Source organism: Suricata suricatta, chromosome 2, assembly GCF_006229205.1.
Source record: "Suricata suricatta isolate VVHF042 chromosome 2, meerkat_22Aug2017_6uvM2_HiC, whole genome shotgun sequence".
Classification (NCBI taxonomy): Eukaryota; Metazoa; Chordata; class Mammalia; order Carnivora; family Herpestidae; genus Suricata; species Suricata suricatta.
Genome location: NC_043701.1, coordinates 168,851,606 through 168,871,585, shown reverse-complemented (window position 1 = coordinate 168,871,585; position 19,980 = coordinate 168,851,606). Strand labels below are relative to the sequence as shown.

The 19,980-nt window shown below is 43.2% G+C and overlaps 1 long non-coding RNA gene across 1 annotated transcript in view; it reads left to right on the top strand.

The window, feature by feature from the left end:
• LOC115285885 overlaps positions 1 to 19,980 on the top strand; it is a 77,864-nt gene that overhangs the window by 646 nt on the left and 57,238 nt on the right. The gene's annotated exons all lie outside the window — the stretch shown is intronic.

Here is a 19,980-nt window from a genome sequence, read left to right as displayed (position 1 = left end):
ATTTTTGAGGAACCTCCACAGTGTTTTCCAGAGTGGCTGCACCAGTTTACATTGCCACCAACAGTGTAGGAGGGTGCCCGTCTCTCCACACCCTCGCCAGCATCCATAGTCTTTTGATTTGTTCATTTGAGCCACTCTGACTGGCATGAGGTGGTATCTCAGTGTGGTTTTGATTTGTGTTTCCCTGATGATGAGTGATGTTGAGCATTGTTTCATGGGCCTGTAGGCTATCTGGATGTCCTCTTTGGAGAAGTGTCTGTTTATGTCTTCTGCCCATGTCTTCACTGAGTTATTTGTTTTTTTGGGTGTGGAGTTTGGCGAGTTCCTTGTAGATTTTGGATACTAACCCTTTATCTGATATGTCATTTCCAACTATCTTTTCCCATTCCATCAGTTGCGTATTAGTTTTCTTGATTGTTTCCTTTGCAGTGCAGAAGCTTTTTATCTTGATGAGGTCCTAAGAGTTCATTTTCACTTTCATTTCCCTCCTTTAGCACACATTTCAAACCTGAGTCTTCTGATGCTTGTAAGCTCCCAGTGATGACCTAACTTGGGTTTGGTTTTGTGAAATTCTTAATAATTACTTCCAGTTAGTTTCAGTTCCAAATAAACTGTAAATGTTAATCAATCCAAATGCTCTTATGAACAACAATTTGGTAAACAGAGTTAATGAAATGCTAACAATAAAACATGAAGAGCCTCACTTAAGTAAATGGTTAGAAAATGGGATGCCCCTTTGACAATATCCCTGCATTGACATTATTTGCAAACACAGAAAATACAGTCAATAGATCAGACTGTTATTTCAGCAAGTGCCAAGCCTGACCTCTGTAACAATGATGTCATTTGTGTATTGATTTCTGTGAATCATGAACTGAAATATTGCCTCTGTCTTCAAATTTATTTTATGACCTGTGTATTGGGTACCCACATTTCAGAGGGAATGCAGGCTGGGTCCCTCAGATCAGAGTGCAGAGGGGGATTGGAAATTAGACATTGATTTGTGCCTCAGAATTAGCCAATCACTGCCTTTAAATGGTGATGATGATATATACCATTTATCACATTCCCAGCATTCAGTGATTGAAAACATTTCACACGATTCATTAAATCTTCAAAACACTCTATTATCTATATATTTTTGTTACCCCTATTTTCTAGATGAGGAAACCAGGCTTGGGGAATTATTTGACTCACTAGGACACAGATAGGAAATGGTGGAACCATGGACATGACTCTACATCTTCCTGATCAGATTCTCTTCTTTTAACTTTCTCCTTATCTTCTCCACTATGTTGATGATGATGGAGATTATAATTTCTGTGGCAGATATTTTTTGTTGCCTACCCAATAGCTTGCTGTCTTCTTTACCAATAGATCTTGTTTTAGTAGTATATTTACCCAGCTAAAAGACTTACCCAGACTCCCTTGCACTTAAGGGTGGTCATGTGATAGAGGATTCTGGCCAATAAGACACAATCTTGCTGATTTCCCAGTATAGACACAGATCCTTTCAGCATCTCCCTTATTCCCATTCCTATCTTGAATATGGATGCATTGACTTGATGTGTGATAGCTGTCTTGCAACCAGGTGGGCAAAAGCCTGATGTTAAGGGAGTGAGGCAGGAATCTAAAGATAACTTGAGTCTTTGATGAGCAGCTACATGGGTCTTGGCCTGCTTGCATCCTCACTACTTATTATGTGATAACAAATAATTGACTATTTAATCCCCCTCTATTACTTGCTGCTTAATGCAATCCTAACTGATAGAATTATTATGCCTTTATAGCCCTTGGCATACACCAGAGTTTCTGAGTTGTGACTTATTGATATTTTGAGTGTGAATAACTCTTTGGGGGAGTCTGGGTGGCTATGTCAGTCAGGTGTTCAACTCTAGATTTTTACTTGGGTCATGATCTCACAGTTTGTGAGATTGAGTCCCATGTCAAGCTCTGCACTGACAGTGCAGAACCTGCTTGGGATTCTCTCTCAATCTCTCTCTCTCTCTCTGCCCCACCCCTGCTTGCTTTCTCTCTCTTTCTCTCTCAAAATAAATAAATTTTAAAAACTGTTTTGTGGTTGGGGCTGTTCTGTGTATTATATGATTTTTTTTTAAAGTTTATTTATTTTGAGAGACACAGAGCACAAGCAGGGGAGAGGGAGAGAAAGAGAGAGAGAAAGAATCCTAAGGAAGCTCAGCATTGCCAGAGTAAAGCCTGACGTATGGTTCAAAACTACAAAACTGCGAGATCATGACCCGAGCCCAAATCAAGAGTCAAATGCTCGGGGCGCCTGGGTGGCTCAGTCGGTTAAGCCTCCAGCTTCGGTTCAGGTCAGATCTCACGTTTGTGGGTTCAAGCCCCGTGTCGGGCTCTGTGCTGACAGCTAGCTCAGAGCCTGGAGCCTACTTCCAGTTCTGTGTCTCCTTCTCTCTCTGCCCCTCCTCCTCTCATGCTCTGTATCAAAAATAAATAAAGCATAAAAAAAAAAAGACTCCAAAGTCTTAAAAAAAAAAGAGTCAAATGCTCAACTGACTGAGCTACCCAGGCATCCCTGTGCATTATAAGATACTTAGCAGCATCCCTGGCCTCCACCCACCAGTTGTGACAGCCAAAAATGTCTCCAGATATTGCCAAGTGTCCCCTTGGGGGCTAAATAGCCTTAGTTGAGAACTGTTGCCATACATAATTTCATGTGATCTCACTGTTCTTGGAGGTAGGGAGAAATGTTTAATTGGTTTCAAAGATAGGGAAACTAGACTCTATGAAATTGACCTGCCAAGAATTACATTAATAAGTAGACTGGAACCCAGGACTTCTGGCTCCAAATTCAGTGTATTTTCTGCTGCCTGATGTTGCAAAGAAGTATTGCAGTGGGGAGAGGCAGAGCATTCTGTGACAAGAGGACAGTAGTGTAATTTCGTCATCTTCCTCCCTTGAACTGACATGTGTTACTCAGTATTTCAAAAGGCAGTTCACAGGTCGGGGCTTTGGAAGTGTGTGGACATCATTGCCCTGCTGCGGTTAGATTGCCTTCTCTTATTTTCCAAAAATTACTGGCATACACACGCAGATTCCAAACTTTCTAAGTCCCAACGGACACCTTGTCCTCAGTCAACTTTTGGGGGAAACACCACCAACAATAAAAATATTCCCTTTGATTTGATTCTTCTTATCACACCCCCTCCTTCATTTACTATGAAAGTGATCTATAGTCAATAACAGCACTGTACATACTCAGACATCTCTCTGAGTCAGATGCCTCATCTGGCTTCTCTGACGTTTCCAGATTTCTCCACTGGGATTGCCTACGGGGGTGTGATCTACAAGGCGCCATTTTGATTTTTGCTCCTGGCCTTAAACAAAAGAACACAGACTCTCTTAGCCCCTTAATAACTGTCGAGAGCACTGCTCTTCAGCAAGAGGATGGGGTGGGGAGTGCCTCTTGACGGAAAAGGTGCCTTCAAGGGCACTGCACTTTATCAACCCACTACAGCCTTGACCTTTGGCTCCTCCTCATCTTTTTTAATGCTTTCAGACTAAAAGTCGATTTATTTTTAAGTACATCTGTGTCTGGTGGCCTCAGAGAATCCTTGGGAAGTCTGCTAGACTTGCTAATAGCTACTGAGGCTGAATCATGGTACCTCACTTACTACCAGCCTCTGTCAACATTGTCTGAGCTCTTTGTTTGGAGAAGTTATTGGGCTGTTTAGAAATAGTGAAATGTTTTTGAAAAGTTGTTTGCCATACTGTCTCGACACTGTGGTAGACAGATGAATGCTCCCAATAAGAACTGTATGAGAAAGGTAAAAATTTCTCTATGGCCTTGCTTCATTTTCCTTACTTATTTTTAAATAGGTTTTTGTTTTCATATGTTGAATATTATCTTTTTTCTCTTTTTTTGAATAAGGGGATAGTTAAATAAATAATAAAATGCATGATCCCAGTTTTGTGAAACATGAGCCCATTACATCGATAGGGGACTATAAAATAATTCAAAGAGACAACTATGGATCTAGTTTACCTGTTAGCAGAGAGATAAACAGAGAAGATTAAAAAATGCAAACTGATGCGTCAATAGGAACATGTTCTGTAATTGGAAAACCATCTGTTCCATAGAATCTTTGTGTTGCTACATCAATTGAATTTATTCATATCTTGATTGAATAAATATTTATCTCATGCCAACTATGAGATAGATATGGCATTAGACATGGGGATTTCAGGTGAAATTTTTAAAAATGACTTGATTTTTTTCTGGGGCACCTGGGTGGCTCAGTTGGTTGAGCATCGGACTTTGGCTCAGGTCATGATCTCACGGTTCATAAGTTTGAGCCCCATCTTGGCCTCTCTGCTGTCAGCAGAGAGTCTGCTTTGGATCCTCTGTCCCCCCCCCTCTCTGCCCCTCCTCTGCTTGCACAAAGAAAAGAAATGATTTTTTTTTTCTATGAAGGAATTTGGTCTGATAGGTGAGTCAGTTGAAAAAAAGCTAATTACCTGGCAATATAATGAAAAAGTGTGCAGTGTTCGATAGGAACAGTAATGAGCAAGTGAGATGGACACAATGTAAACACTGGTGTGGCAGTTCCCATCTTAATGATATGACGAGCTAACTTTCTTGGTGATTCTCCTGGTGCAGGTTTCTGCTTCCTTCAAAAGAACAGAAAAATGCTGGAGGGGATATTTTCCCCAGTCCCTACTCACTTTTCTGAACAGAGAATGAGTGTCCCGTTGACTGTTGAGAGCTTCGTTGAATCACATTTTCCTGCACCAGGTACATAGTCACCACAGGGAACAGGCAACAGAGGTCCATCTCGGCTTCTCTCAGGCTCTTATTTTGCCATCATCTGGGTCTCAGAGGCAGGCTGATCAGGTCTTTGAATGTACTCAGAGTGTATTTGCAGAGGTTACATTACAACAGGCAGACACCTAGCCTTATTTGGGGAGGGACATTGTTCCCCTGACGTGGCCATGGGCCCGGGCAGCACTTTGCAAGGCCTCTTATTAGGGGACCCTCATTATCAGCTGATGGTTAACAAAGCTGGTCCATTGAGCTCCATTTGGCTTTGGATACTTACCAGTTAGAACTCAGAAGGAATGAGAGAGGCATTCTAGCACCCTTCTCAAATTCAATAATATCACGTGTTAATTAGAACAACCATAAAAGAAGGTTGTAGTAGGGATTATTTTTTTCATTTTGCAAGTGAAGAAGTAGGCATAGATTGAGGTAGTGTGGAATGATAAAATGGGTTAAAATCCTGGTGCTGCCCTTATGTGTAAGCTGACCTGGGGATAATTTCCTTTATTTGATATGCCTCAGTTTCCTGAGACATAGCATAAATAGACATAGCATCATCACCTTTCTAAGTTGTTGTGAAAATGAGACATTGTGTACTTAGAACACTAAGTACCATGCCTGATGCAAGGCAGGTACTCAAAGAATATTTGACCTGAGTTAGAGCTGAGTTATGAAGCCAAAGCGGAGAAGTAGAGGATCCAGAAAAGCTGAGACCAAGAACTAACTGACTGAGCAAACAGGAGGTCATCTGGTGGACTTCCAAAATGGAGTGCAGGTACATAGGACAGCCATACGGAGGTACCAGCATTACCCAGGGCAGGAATATTGAGTTCACTTCTAGAGGCTAAAACAAGATGGGTATTGTATGTTTGAGACTATGTCAAGCACAGTGAATAGCAGCTTCTTCTTAAAGAGAGATTCAAATTGTTTTTGGTAGAGGGTTCGAGAGCCATCTGCGGGGTAGTGAACTGTGTGTTGCAGACACAATACACTCTGGGGGGGAGGGACCAGTCTGTCTTCTTCTCCACAATATCTCCAGTACCTAGAACGGTGTTGTGCCCATCACGTTGCTCTATGGATATTTGGTGAACCAGCGAATAAAAGAACTTAGAGACGGAAGAGGGCTATGAGCTTGAATCCCTGGAGAAGACTGCCTGTAAAGAGGGGCGCCTGAGACAGACCTGGAAGAATGAGTAGACTTTGTAGGAAAAGGGCAAGGGGACAGTTTGGAAAATGGTTAACGACTTTAGGAAAAAAATTTAATGTAAAACGAAGGACCAAGAGACAGCTGATCATTCCCATGGGTCATCTCGTGGACTGCTATGAGGCACAACATGGTGTACCCAGCTATGGCATTTGTATCTCTTAGGGAGATGGTACCAATCACAGGATTGGCCACGCAAAGTCACATTTTGCATCTGGGGTTTTTCAGGTTACTGGTGGCAACAATATTTCTGTAAATCATACTATTTATGGGTGGAAGTGGGAGGAAAAATGGCAAAATAAAGGACCAGTTTTGATGCACATAACTCCCTCTACAAACGCAGCCAAGTCATAACTGAGCAATCATGACACTCTCCATTAATTTAATGAAATTAATATTTTTCAGCCACCACTTTCATTGCTACAAAGTACTTTACAGTGAGCAGCAAAATGAGATAATGAGATAATGTTTTATGGACCCGTGCAGCAGCAAGCTCCCTATCATTAGCAAGACAGAAGAATATATTAAAAACGACATGAAAAGGAGAAAACTCTAAAATAGCTCCCAAAGAAGAGAGGGTAGAAGCAAGACATGGCTCTCGAAGCTCTTTGGCCTTTGCCGTAAAACTAGCTCAGTTTATTGGCGGGATTCAGAGTGAGCCTAGGGGTGAGTGAGTCCAGGGGCTGAGCGCTTGTCCTTTCTATAGCAGTTGGTCCCCCAAAAATGTATTCGTCTTTTCCGATTGCTCATTCATGAGATAGAAAAATTACGATGTTTGGAGTCAGTCAAATCTGAGTTCAAATCCGGTTCTACCATCCACTGCCTGCCAGCTTTGGCCTTCTTGTGACTCAGTATTGTCATCCACAGAATGAATGTGAAAACCTGTCTCCTAGGGTTACCGTGAGAATTAGATTGGTAAATTTAACATGCTGGTCAGCACATAGTAGATGCTCAACAAATACTACTTTCATCTCCGCTTTTGTTAGTAATGCTCACACCAGGTCTAGTTGGGGCTGCACTTTTGAATGCGTTGGGGTGGGACCGATGAGGCTGGTGGTTGGTGGGTGGCCTGGGGAGGCTAGGGGCTGCTGTGCAGGAAGTGCAGAGAAAAGCGGGACTTGGCCCAACCGCTCTGGGGCATGGAGCCTGTGAGAAGCTCTCTGGTGAGTGACAGTGATGCGTTGGGGCCTGAGGACAGGCCAGCACTGTGTTTCGAGGCAAAGTGAGGAAGGGCCAGGGCTGAGCAAGCTACAAACCTCTGGTTCCAGGGAATCGTTGGCTGGGTGGGGCTGCTTTACCCCGACCCCTCCAGGCCACACTGAGATGTGGTCGTGCTGTTCCCAGGGCTTTGGGTCTCAATTAGTGGAACGGTTCTGGAAGCTGGGGACTGCTTTTCTTCTTTCGTTGTTAAGCGTGCTTTGGTGCTGCTCAGCAGGCCTGGGCATCTCCCAAATAAAGCCCACAAGAAGAAGGAGAAAGCAGCAGTTGTGCGCTGGTGAGTTTTTAATAACAACCGCCTCTCTGGGGGAAAATAAGCCCTGATCTGTGATTTGCTGCATTTGCTACTTTCCTTGTAGAGACTCCCGCCGTGGCTGATTTCAGGCTACCAGTGCGATGTTAACCAATTTCCTAAATTCCTAAGAGTTTAGCAGTAGGTTGTCAGGAGCTAAATGGTGGTAGCATACCCTAATGTAGCTGGAAGGGAGAATAGGAGCTCTCCAGGTGATCTCCAGGTGATGGGGCCAGTATCGGCACGGGCGCTTTCTCCGAACCCTGGCATTCACTTCTCTGCCTTTGAAATACAGGTTGATTTCTGGCCATTTCTCTTTTTCCTCCCTCCCCTGTGGCAGGTTATTTTTTCCTTTTACCTCTGATTTAAACACACACACACACACACACACACACACACACATACACACACACACGTATGTATGTATGTATGTATATGTCATATACGTATTATATACATATGTAATATAATATATATCATATTATATATGTGTGTACTCTCTCTTTCTTTGTCTCTCTCTGATTCTCTCTCTTTTTGAAAGAATCAGAACAAAAATCTTGCCTTCTGTTTAAACAGGAGATAGTTTTTCAGAGTTTTTATTGATTTTTTTCTATTATTCCCACAATGCACCAAGTAAGAAAGAAGAGGTTGATTTAATTTTTCCTGTAAGAAAAAATAAACGCCCTGTGGGCTTTTCCTGATAGTGCAAACCTGTGCCTCTCAAGTACATTCAGAAGTGAAATGTCACACCCCAGGGTCGGGGGCTGTCTGATGAGGGTCTCCTATTTCCATAAATTCTCATTTTCTGAGCTGCTCCTTTCCTCAGCATAATTTAGAGTTTTATTTGTTCAGCCTGTAAAGTAGAGCTGGCCATATTATGGACTCGAGATATGAATCCTATTAATGAAAGAGCATTTAGAAATAAGAGCATCACCGTCTTTGTGGTAGATTAGTCATAATGTGCCAAGCACCCTGTCCGATGAGAAGCTCATTTTAAATAGCAAATTTCATGTGACTAAAGAGTGCAATTATTGGTTGCTATCTTCAGAGGACAGTTACAGGGGAGATAAAAAATGAAAATTTTTCCAAAAAGCAATTAAATGGGTGGGAGACAAATTTTGAAGACAGAGGGAGGCAAAGAAGAAATAATGAACAGAAATAGAATAGGATTTGAAAATTAAAAAGCAAGTTAATTTGTCATTGTTGAGTAGAAAGGCCTTCAATGGTGAGGTGATTTCCTGGGCCGAACTGCTGGGTTTTTAGCGCCATCAATAGATGAGATGAGTGTCTATTCGTTTTGCTTTGTCTGAAATGGGCAGGAAGCCAGGGAAGGTGCCTCCTGAGTTCACTGACGTGGGAAATCTTCGCTAATAGGAAATCTTCACTAATAACCACACTTGCAACTCTGTGGCTCATCATATGGCCTCCTCTACCAGGATAGATGTACCAACGTGTCTCCTAGTTTGGGGTATATTCTTCCAGATCATTTCCTCATTTTCTGTGCTTTTAGACCCTAAAGTGCTTGCAGCTGTTTGCTCTGGATAGTTAGAATCATGGGTACTTAAACAAATTAATATTTTGCTTATCTGTTTTTGCTTATTTTTTGTAATGAGTTTATTGTGCTTTTAAATACACATATTGCTTTTATAGAAAAATTCACAGAAAATACATTGAAACCAGCTTACAATGGATTCTATACAGTTCACTTTTAAAATCCCCATACAGTTATATATATGTATATGGTTTTTTATGGCAATTATATCATAAATATACTTTTATATTGAATCTACTATATCTTTTTCTTGGTTGCATAGTAGTCAATGGCATAACTATACAATGGCAATGATAATACCTATAACAATATATATAATATGACTATATAACACTACAGCTATAACATAACTTAATAAAACCTGTATCACTGGGTATTTGAGTTTTTTCCAACTTCTGACTATTACAAATGTTGCTCTGTTAAATATCCTTCTATACGTCCTTAATTAATTGGTGTGTTACATTTGAAAAGTCAGGAAGTAAGTTTACACTAACGGTAAAACACGTTCCAGGGGTTAGGTTCCCAGGCTAGCCCAGAGCAGTTGATTAATGCAATGGAGACCTACTAGGATTCTGATACTATTGCACTGTGGAGGGTTGAATTGTGTTTCCCTTATGTCTGCCAGATATGTTCAAGTCTCTAAACCCTGGTGCTTGTGAATGCTTATATGGAAGAGTTTTTGCCAATGTAGTCAAGATAAGATGTGGTCATACTGGATTAAGCTGGGCTCTAGATTCATTGGTATCTTTATAAAAGAAAGGAGAGGAAGACTCAGACACAGATACAGAGGGCAGGGGTCATATGAATGGAGACAGATGCAGATACTAGAGGTATGCTTTCAGAAGCCAGGGAATTCTAGGAGCCACCAGAAACTGGAAGAGTCAAAAAGGATTTTCCCCTAGAGTTCTTTGGGAGGGGAGATGTCTGTGCCGACACCTCAATTTCAGAATTCTGGCCTCCAGAATCGTGAGAGAATAAATTTTTGTCTCTTCTGAAAGCTACCTAGTATGTGATATTTTATTACAGCAGTTCTAGGAAATGAATGTATATAGTTGATCATGTTTTGGAATATATTTCTTCATAAAATGAATCTTATAAAGGGTGGCTAGACCCAGGGTATAACTCACAAAAATATTTAAACGTATAATATAACCAAATCATAGCATTATCCCATTTAATAGCATTTGAATCTTTCCAGAAGAAAGCCCAACATGTAAACTGGCAGGATGAACTTCGTCTTCAGACAGACCTGAGACAGTGCCCTATCCTGTCATGAGGAGGTGCTTTTGGCAGGGGGGCGGAGGGGGAGGGTCCAAGATGGAAGAACACACAGTAACATTAGCTAACATTTCCTGTGCACCTGCTGTGGTGGTATATAGTGGTGAACCAGACAGTCCAGTCCTCCATGTGATATACAGTTTAGTGAAGGTTGGGAGCGATCGGGACTTTGGGAGAGCATTAAAAGTGAACTGTATAGAATCTATTGAGACCAGTAAGGTGGGCTAGGGGGTCTGGCATCAAAGGGAAGGTGCTAGGATTGGGAAATTTACTAGAATCAGCCTTCATGGGCAATACCAGCCATGTGGTACCTCCCTTGAAAGGAAGTGGGGGTACCGTGGAGGGATAGGAGGAGGAGAGAAAGTGTGGCAGTGTCTGTTAGACGAAGAAGATCTGGAAAGGTAAGTTGTGTTTTGGAAGTTTGTGTACAGATGAGAGAGAAATTCTCCTAAGAAGGTAGTCAGCGTATCTCTTTCAGAGTCATCTGAGATTCTAGACACTTCTGCATCATTTTTTAGTGCTTGCTCCACCCTTATTTCTTATTCAGTTCAGGCCAAAGAAACCAATCTGTGACTTAAACTTGATTACCATAGATTTGTAGGCTTGGATTTGTGGATTGTGTCCTTGAATCCATTTAATTGGCCTAATCCATTCAAGCATGGTAACTGAGCACCAGCAAAAATGAGTCCCAAGCTAATGGCAGTGGCTTGCTTTCTGGTAGGAAGATTGATTTAATGCGATGAATCAATGTTTTAGAGCCATCAGTTAATTTCCTTTTATGTCCCACATGTTAATTAGCAGAGGAAACAATTTCATACCTAACTGAAAAGGATGAAACGAGATGTTGATTCTCATGTCAAATTACTCAGAGCGAGGAAATCTGGGAAAGCTGCAGATGGGCACTGCCCATGTGCAGTCCAATGGCAGTAATTTGAATACTTCCATTTCAGAACAAGGCAGATGTGTCTAAACCTAATAGAGAGTAGGATATTGATGTTTCAAGGTTAAGGTCAGGCCATATGATCTAGACCTTTCCAAGGCAACAACGAGAATGGGTTTAAACCTCTTCTTGGAATGGTTTGCAGCTTCTGTATTATATAGTTTACCTGAAGTGTTAGGTTCCTCAAACATGATAATCTCCGATGCTGGCTTTAATAAGTACTTTTATTGTAAAGTTCCTTACATATATGAAAACATAAAACTCAGTGTAATCCTTTGCTAGCTCCCAGGCAGCTGTCAAATACCATCCCACTGACACATTAAATGATTCCATTTTATTTTATTTGAATTTTGTTGAGTTTGCAGTTTTGGTTGTATTCAGTATGTCTGTGACATCGGTTAGCTGAAATGAAATTACTTCCCAAATGAACTTGATTTTTTGGGTTCTCCATGCCATTGCTACATGCCCCTTTGTTCCTCCACATCATAGTGCAAGGCTTTTTATTACTTATCTATTAATCTTTGCTTTTCCATTTTTAACATTTGAATAGTATCTTGCAGTGCCTATATGCATGCTATTATTTGTATTTTATATTGCTTGCATATTAATGAGAGAAGGGATGTTCAAACCCTTAAATTTCTATGCACATATATGTGAAAAATCTCACCCACCCAAATTTTGGGGTACTTTAGGTCCTTGAAGGGCCTCTGACATCTGCAGTGGTGTTTGAAATCCAGACTTCTAGAGGCTCTTAACCCTTCACAAATGCCAGGGACTTCAGCTAGATACAGCTTGGCTTAGGGAACTACCCCTTTCTCAGCACAGCAGACAGAGAGATCAGGGCAAAAGAGAGTGAACAACAGGCAGGAAGGAGTATATTGGGCTGGAGAGGAAAGATGCTATGCCATGTGATCTGTGTGCCCCTCCCTTCTAGGCACAAGTCACGCCATTAGTATAACTTTGACTCTGTGAGTGCAATTAACTGTCCAGTGTGATGTAGCTGTAAGGGACAGAAAGGTCTCTAGGTCAAGGTAAATATGAGACAGAATGGGTCTGAGTCTTAGATCTGCTGCTCACAGCTGAGTGATCTTGGGCATGGTTTGGAGAACATAGGCTAGGCTGCTGGGACCAGACGTCCCAAATACTGTATGCATTACAGTGCATAGGCGTTACAAGTGTCCCTCTCATAGCAGTCCGGGGGTGCTCTGCATCGCTTGTATGATCTCTTGACAACACTGGAGAACAAGCTCCTACTATCTTGTTCCTCTCTTTACCCCACCTTCGTCTGCACAGTCAAAGATGGTGGCCACTATGTTCACATTTCAGCCACAGACAGAGCGAAAGGGGCGCCTCCTTTATTTTATTACCTGGAAGTAACATCCATTGCTTCTGCTCACACATCATCACCTAGAATCTCCTCATATGGTAGTGAGTGCTGCAATGGGTCCACATATGCAGCCAGATGAATAATCCTAGAGAAGGAGAAACCATGCGTGTTGGGTGGGAGATGGGAAGACAACTAGCAGTCTTTGCAGCAGCTCCCTAAATCCTGGTTTCCTCAACTTTCCAATAGGGATAATGCTAGTCTACTGCACAGGGTAGCGTTTGTGAATTAAATCGGGGTTTCCGTGAAGACTTCTTGGTACAGTACCTGACTTCCATCTGAGGAAGATGAGCTGTTGGCTACAAACCTGGGCAACATCGCTCACGGCGGTGACTTCCCATCCCATCAAATAATATAGCAACAGCGATGATTGTGAGGGGTTCCTCTCAGAAGCCGTGCAGCACAGAATGTCTTCTGGTCAACCCCAAGTTGCCAAGGCAGCACCACAAAGTGGAGAGTGTGGCTTCTAGAGCCAGACTGCTGGGGTCAGAAGCCTGCCCTGCCTCTTCAAGCTGTGCCATGTGGGGAAGTCACTTTGCGGCTCTGTACCTCAGGTGCCTCGTCTCTACAATGAAGACAGCAACATCTGCCTCATATGGTTGTTATGACAATTAAACGGACTATTATTCGTGAAGGGCTTAAAACAGCATGGAGCACATAGAAATTTCTATAGAAGTTAGTGCATGTGAAATACATGAACTACTGCAGGTTGAGTCCGGATGTTAGGCAACTTTCCTCTACCAGGACCATCAAAAAAGGATCGATTCCTTACTTGCTGCCTAAAATGGGAGTCCCATTAAGGGAGAGCATTTGTCTTTCTCTCTGCTGAAAGCCTAGGGCCTGGAAAATCCCTAGCCTTTTGTAAGCCCTTAATGGATAGCTGGATTCTGGAGGCTTGGTGCTCCTAAGGGGAAATAACACATGTCGAAAGTGTCCTGTCATCCTAGTGTCTTCCAGTGTCATCTGGTGCTAAGGAGATAATTTGCAAACAAAAGAAACAAGTCATGATCTTCAAGGAGAGTCCTGGATCCGAAGCTCTGGGTACGGAGCGGTGGAAAGGCTGCTGAGGCTGGTTACAAAGCCCGCACTCAAGACTCAGTCTACCCCTAACCACCTCTAGGACTTTGTGTGTGTGGGGACAGGCATCAAAGCCTTAATTTTTTCATCTGTAAAAAGGGAATTTACTTTCTGGGCATTTGGGGAATTATGTGTGTCAACTCATTAAAAATATAGGGGATGCCTTGATTTCCTGACACAGTGAAAACAATATGTGTTTATTGTGAAGGGAAGTGTGCATATTCCAATGAGAGGAAGCATGGCCCACAACCTAAGGTAACTCAGCTCACGTGAGGCCACCCTGGAAAGCAGACACAGGTCTTGAGTTGGATATTTTCTGTTGGGACACCTAATAACCCGTAGCTTGTTTCCAATACAGGAAGGCTGCTTTCTGTGAAGTGACGCTATTTTGGCTTTTAGGCACAGCTTTGGCTTCCAGTTAAAATGATTGTTTCCAGCGTGGGAAGATCCTGTGCCCTACTCCGAGGAGCCTGGCAGACCCTTTTTGAAGTGATCATAATGTGATTGGCTGCATCAGAAGGTGAAGTCGCTTGGTCTCTCTTGTGGGGCAGGAAGAGTTGATTTCAAACTCTGGAGGCAAATACAGGAGCCCTGGGGAGCAAATATGAAAAATCTATGCAAATGCAGAAATGACAAAAGGAGCTGGGGTTGGGACCAAAGAAGGAACAAGAAGGGGAAACAATAGAGCTTCCTTTGACATTTGTTGCTTCCTCCTAATGAGGGGGATGGGAACTTCGCTGAATATTGTTTTGGTGAGATTTGCTTCACCTTGGGGACACAAGGCAGAAGCTTTCCTTGATCACAAGCCTACTCAGGAAATCTTGTTCATTACAAAAGGCAGAAGGAACGACATAGACCTGGATGTTTTTAAAATGAAGTTGGCGAGATTGTTCCTGGTGGGTCAGGAACATTAAGGAATGAAGGCATGGCAAAACTCAATTTTTGCAGGTGGGGAGCCTTAGGCACAAACTGTTTTGTGAGGCACAATGTGAGACCCATAACCTGACAAAAGGCTCCTGGGTCAGGGTCACTGCCAAGATAGGGGCTCTCTCCCTGCAGCTGCTCCTCCCTTGAAAGACTCTTTGGAGATCCACCAGCTGTCCACGGTGGTGCTGTTTGCCAAGGGTCTACAAACCAATTTGTTCATTTAGTCCGTGCTAGCAGGTGTGGACCTCTGGCCTCACCATCCAAATACTGTAAGAGCGACCCTCTGGAACTCTTACAGTGGAGATTCTTATGATCTTGGTTCCAACCCAATTGGAGGAATGCTTTGGCATCTGGGCAGGCATGGACGGCAGCAGGGATACTTCAGGAAAGCACACAGCCTTGAGCCTTCTCTAAAACCACTAGGCATGTAGCCGGCAACTTTATCATCAGCAGGATAAGCACTTATGCCAAAGAAACCATTGACCATCCTGTAAACTGAAGACGCTGCACACACACATGCACACACACAAATACACACAAGACCTAAGAAGAAAAATAAAGCTTCCTAAATCAGAGACACAGGGGATGGGATACCCTAGTGTCAGCAAGAAATGTGGAATCTGTTCAGACACTTTTTTTGAGATGACGTGCCTTTCCAGGATTATGTAAAGAATAGACATTCATTAGTTTGTCCATTCACTTATTCAAAAGCATTTACCCAGAGCACCTTCTGGTGTCAGAAACTATGCTAGGGCCTGGGATTTTAAACGTGTGTCTTACAAGGGCCCTAGCGTGGCTCAGTTGGTTGAGGATCTGATTTTGGTTCAGGTCATGATCTCATGGTTCATGGGGTCAGGCCCCACATTGGGCTTTGTGCTGACAGCTTGGAGCTTGGAGCCTGCTTTGGATTCTGTGTCTCCCTCTCTCTCTGCTCCTTCTCTGCTCACACTCTGTCTCTGTCTCAGAAATAAATAAAGGTGAAAAAAATTTAAAAAACACGGGCACCTGGTGGCTCAGTTGATTAAGCATCCAACTTCAGCTCAGGTCATGATCTCGCAGTTTGTGGGTTTGAGCCCTGTATCAGGCTCTGTGCTGACAGCTAGCTCAGAGCCTGAAGGCTGTCTTTGGATTCTGTGTCTCCCTCTTTCTCTGACCCTCCCCTGCTCGCTCTGTCTCTCTCTCTTTCTCAAAAATAAATTAAAAAAAATTTTTTTAAATTAAAAAGAATAAAGGTGTGTCTTACAAATAGTTCCTGCCACTGGGAACTCTAGCCAGAGAGGAGACAAACATGCAAAGAAACATTTGCCATAAAATGATTGGGGCATGTACAAGAGGGGAGTAAGTCTTGTTGGGAAAATGGGAGGCAAGTTTGAGAAAAGACCCCCTCAGAGAAGGTAGCCTCTGCTTTTCTTGGCAATGGGCATGACTGTGTCATTCTAATAAATTGATAGGAACACACTTACAGTCGTGTGGGCACACACACATTTAGTTCTATCCTCCCAAAGGTCATAGGAGGCAGCATTCTGGGTTCTAAAATTTTCTTAATTCCAGAAATGACTTGGGGGGCAAATGACTAGGTACTTAAGAAATTCTTCTAACAATGATGAGCATGAGTCACCTAGATGGGAAGAATTTATTTATTCTAAGAAAAACAATGAAGACACTGTTCTTTCCCATGGAAAGCTTGCAAGATGGAATAGATAAGATGAAAGGATTTAAGGAGCGGAAACATAAAACATTTAATAAGCTCATAAATAAGGAGAGTGGCAGAGCTGTTGTTAGGGAAGTAAGTGGAGATCTTAAGTGGCAGTTTTGTTCCTTTAGTCCCTTCCAACCTTTTCATCTGATCTCAGCAGTGACCCTTATGTGTTTTTTTCTGGAACGCCCCATGGGGTCAAGTTTTTTATGTGCAATCCCCTGAGAACTTGTCTCAACCTTTGTAACTGGATTATATGTATGCAGAGGGTAGATTGATTCAGAGGAAGGTACTGGTACAATTGTACAGAACAAGGATGGGCATCCTGGTGCTGGTTTGGGGAGGGGTCGCCTTTAGGGAGTAGATGTGGTGGCAGTGTGGGGAGCAGTGGGTTTCTTTTCTCTTTATTAATTTTTTCGCCTTTATTTAATTTTGAGAGAGAGGGTGGGGGAGGAAGGGAGTGAGGGAGGGAGAGAGGGAAGGAGAGAACAATCAGAAGAGGGAGACAACAGAATCTGAAGCAGGCTCCAGGCTCTGAGCTGTCAACACAGAGCCTGATGCGGGGCTCGAACCCATGAATCATGAGATCATGACCTGAGTTGAGTTGGATGTTCAACCAACTGAGCCACCCAGGCACCCCAAGAGCAGTGGGTTCCGAGAAGTCAGACCTCAGGCTTCCCTCCCTCCTCCCTTTTCCAGAGAAAACATGCCCAACAGGCAAAATGGGAGATAGACTCTCAGCAGCATGGCTGAGGGCATGCGTATTTATCATGGTTGTCCGTCAAGTGTTCTGTCAGAGTCCATTTTGGGAATGAGGTCCTCACAGTCCCCTGTGAGCAGTATTGAGTTGTATGGAAAGCATTTAGGAGGGTGCTTGCTGACACACAGAGAGTGCTACAGACATGCTGCTGTCATCTTGGAGAACTTCAAGGGTACTTACTTTAAATGTAAAACTGAGTTCCAAAGGGAAGGTGTGTGTGGGGGGGGGGGGTATGTGTGTGTGTGCTCACATGCAACCTGAGTTGGTTATGTTTAATATAAGAAGGATTTAATCCCTCCTTTATTTGAGAACTTTCTAGATAAAGTAATAATAGTTATCTGAACAGAAGTGCTTCCACCATTTGGGGGAAAAATCTTTCCCTTTTCAGACTGTAAGCATTGAGATATGTCGTAGGATGTTAAGGCTGAGAAGAACCTTACATGTCTCCCACCAACCTCTAGCTTTTAGTGATGAGAAAACGCTCAGAAGACAAGTCTCACCAAAGACCACATGGCCAAGAAGAAACAGAGGGTGATAGATTCAGTTTGAGAGTAAAGGGAGCCGAGGGCTGAGTTCCTGTCAGGCGGTACTCACTGTCCAATTGACAGATGAGCCCGTGAAGTATGCCGGGACAAGGGCTGGCCCCTTCCTCATCAGCTCAGACAGTGGGGGAGGGAGACGAGCTTGAGCAGACCTAGGCTCCTTGTGTTTCCACTGTGTCGCCTTGTCTGGATGTCCCCTCTGCTGACCACATACCTGGAGAGCTTGTGTTGGTGCCATCGGCTGAGTGACCTGTCTCAGGTAAAATCTGGCTGTCCTGAGGTTCAGTCAGGGGCAGACTGAGGGGCATGAGTGTGAGTGTGTGTGTGAGAGAGACAGACAGACAGACACAACAGTGACAGACACCCCACAGGAAGTCTCAAATGGGTTTGGGAGAAAAATTATGGAACCATTAGGACCATTCTCATGATTCCACTTCTAATGAGCACTTTTAACTGGCTTGATCCAACCTGTGTGTCAGGAAAAGAAAGTCCAAGTAAAACTACTCTTAAACTTTTGTATACACTGTCCTCTAAATCTTAATGCTTGCTTAAAACTGCTAAGTCACTCTTCAGGTAAAGGATTAAACACTGTGGTCCATAGTGTTGAGGGGGTGGGTGGTGGAGAAGGTAAGTGGGGCAGGTTTGGGGACCTCACCCCAGTGAAGATTGGGCTGGCCACACATCTCAGGGCTGAGTTGGGGTCGGGGGGAGCATTTGAGGGCAGCAGGCTGTGTCATGTGGGGACATCTGACAGATGTGACTGTGCCATAAAGCAATTAGTTCCAGAAGTGCTTGGCCCTAGTGGACCTTTCTGTGGGAACCAGCAGAGAGTCGATGGAGACAGGCTGGTAAAGGAGCAGGATTGGGGGACCCATCTGGAAATGCGGCTGAGGATTCAGAGAAAGCGAACAGTAGTTCTTCTTGAACTCTCAAGACAAGAAAGTGGAGTTCAGGCCAAGTTCAGCTTGATCACTGAAGGACAAGGAGCTGCAGTGATATCTGGGTTACATAAATAATTCAAGTACTAGCTGTCTAGGAATCCAAGTCCTGAGGACTGATGATGGGTCCTCCTGTCTTTTAATACTTAAAGACAAACAAAAAAAGCCTTGCACTCCTGGCCTCACATACAGTAGATGACCAACTCCAATCTTGATGTTTTCATATTGTCACCCGGAGGCAATGTTCCCTTCCTCCCACCTCTCTTTCCAATTTATGGTTGTCACTGAATAATTCTGGAGCTTGATCTCAGTTCACCTCCTGTGTCTCTCCTTTCCATTTTACCTCACATGCACATAAATGTGTCACAAACCTTTTTAAAAAAAAAAATCCTGGAAGCATCGCCAACTCAAGACAGCCGATGCAGTAGACTTTTACTGAGGAGGGGTCACCTCACAGCCCTGGCCGGATAGCCTGAATCATTTATTAGATTTGCGAGTCTATAAATCTCCCTGGGCCTTTCTCCATTGCCTGGAATGTCTTGCTGGCTGTCTTCTTTTCTCAAGCTCTGGTACCACCATCACCCCCCCCCCATTTTGTGGGGCCCGTCTTCCTTCTTTTGTGGACAATTCACATCCATCGATGTCTGCCTGGACACTCTTCCCCCATGTTTGCCCTGGAGAAATAAAATTTATTTTATCCTGCCTATCTACTTACCTCTTATCATCTCCCTCTTCCCTATCATAGCTACAAACTGTCTTTTTCACAACCAGAATAGCTCTTCAAGATGTTTTTTCTAAACAATAGTTTTCTCCCTAAAAAGAATTTTGCCACCATATTTGTTTGTTTATGCCACCATGTTTTAAAATAACATGTTTCCCACCCCTGCTTCTTTAAATTCTGATTTCTTAATTTAAGGAGAGGCGAAGGGATGGATGTTTCTTGAAGGCTTATTTAATTAGACCTGAGGGGGCTGGTGTTTTTTTTTTTTTTAGGAAAAAAATTTTATTTTTTTTTCCATAATATTTTATTGTCAAATTGTTTTCCATATAACACCCAGGGCTCTTCCCCTTAAGTGCCCTCCACCATCACCACCACCTTTTTTTCCTCCCTCCCCCTCCCCCTTCAACTCTCAGTTCATTTTCAGCATTCAATAGTCTCTCAAGTTTTGCATCCGTCTCTCTCCCCAACTCTCTCTCCCTCCTCTGCTCCCCCTGGTTCTCCATTAGGTCTCTCTTGTTTTCCTGCTAGACCTATGAGTGCAAACATATGGTTTCTGTCCTTCTCTGCCTGGCTTACTTCACTCAGCATGACACCCTCAAGGTCCATCCACTTTCCTACGAAGGGCCATATGTCATTCCCTCTCATTGCCATGT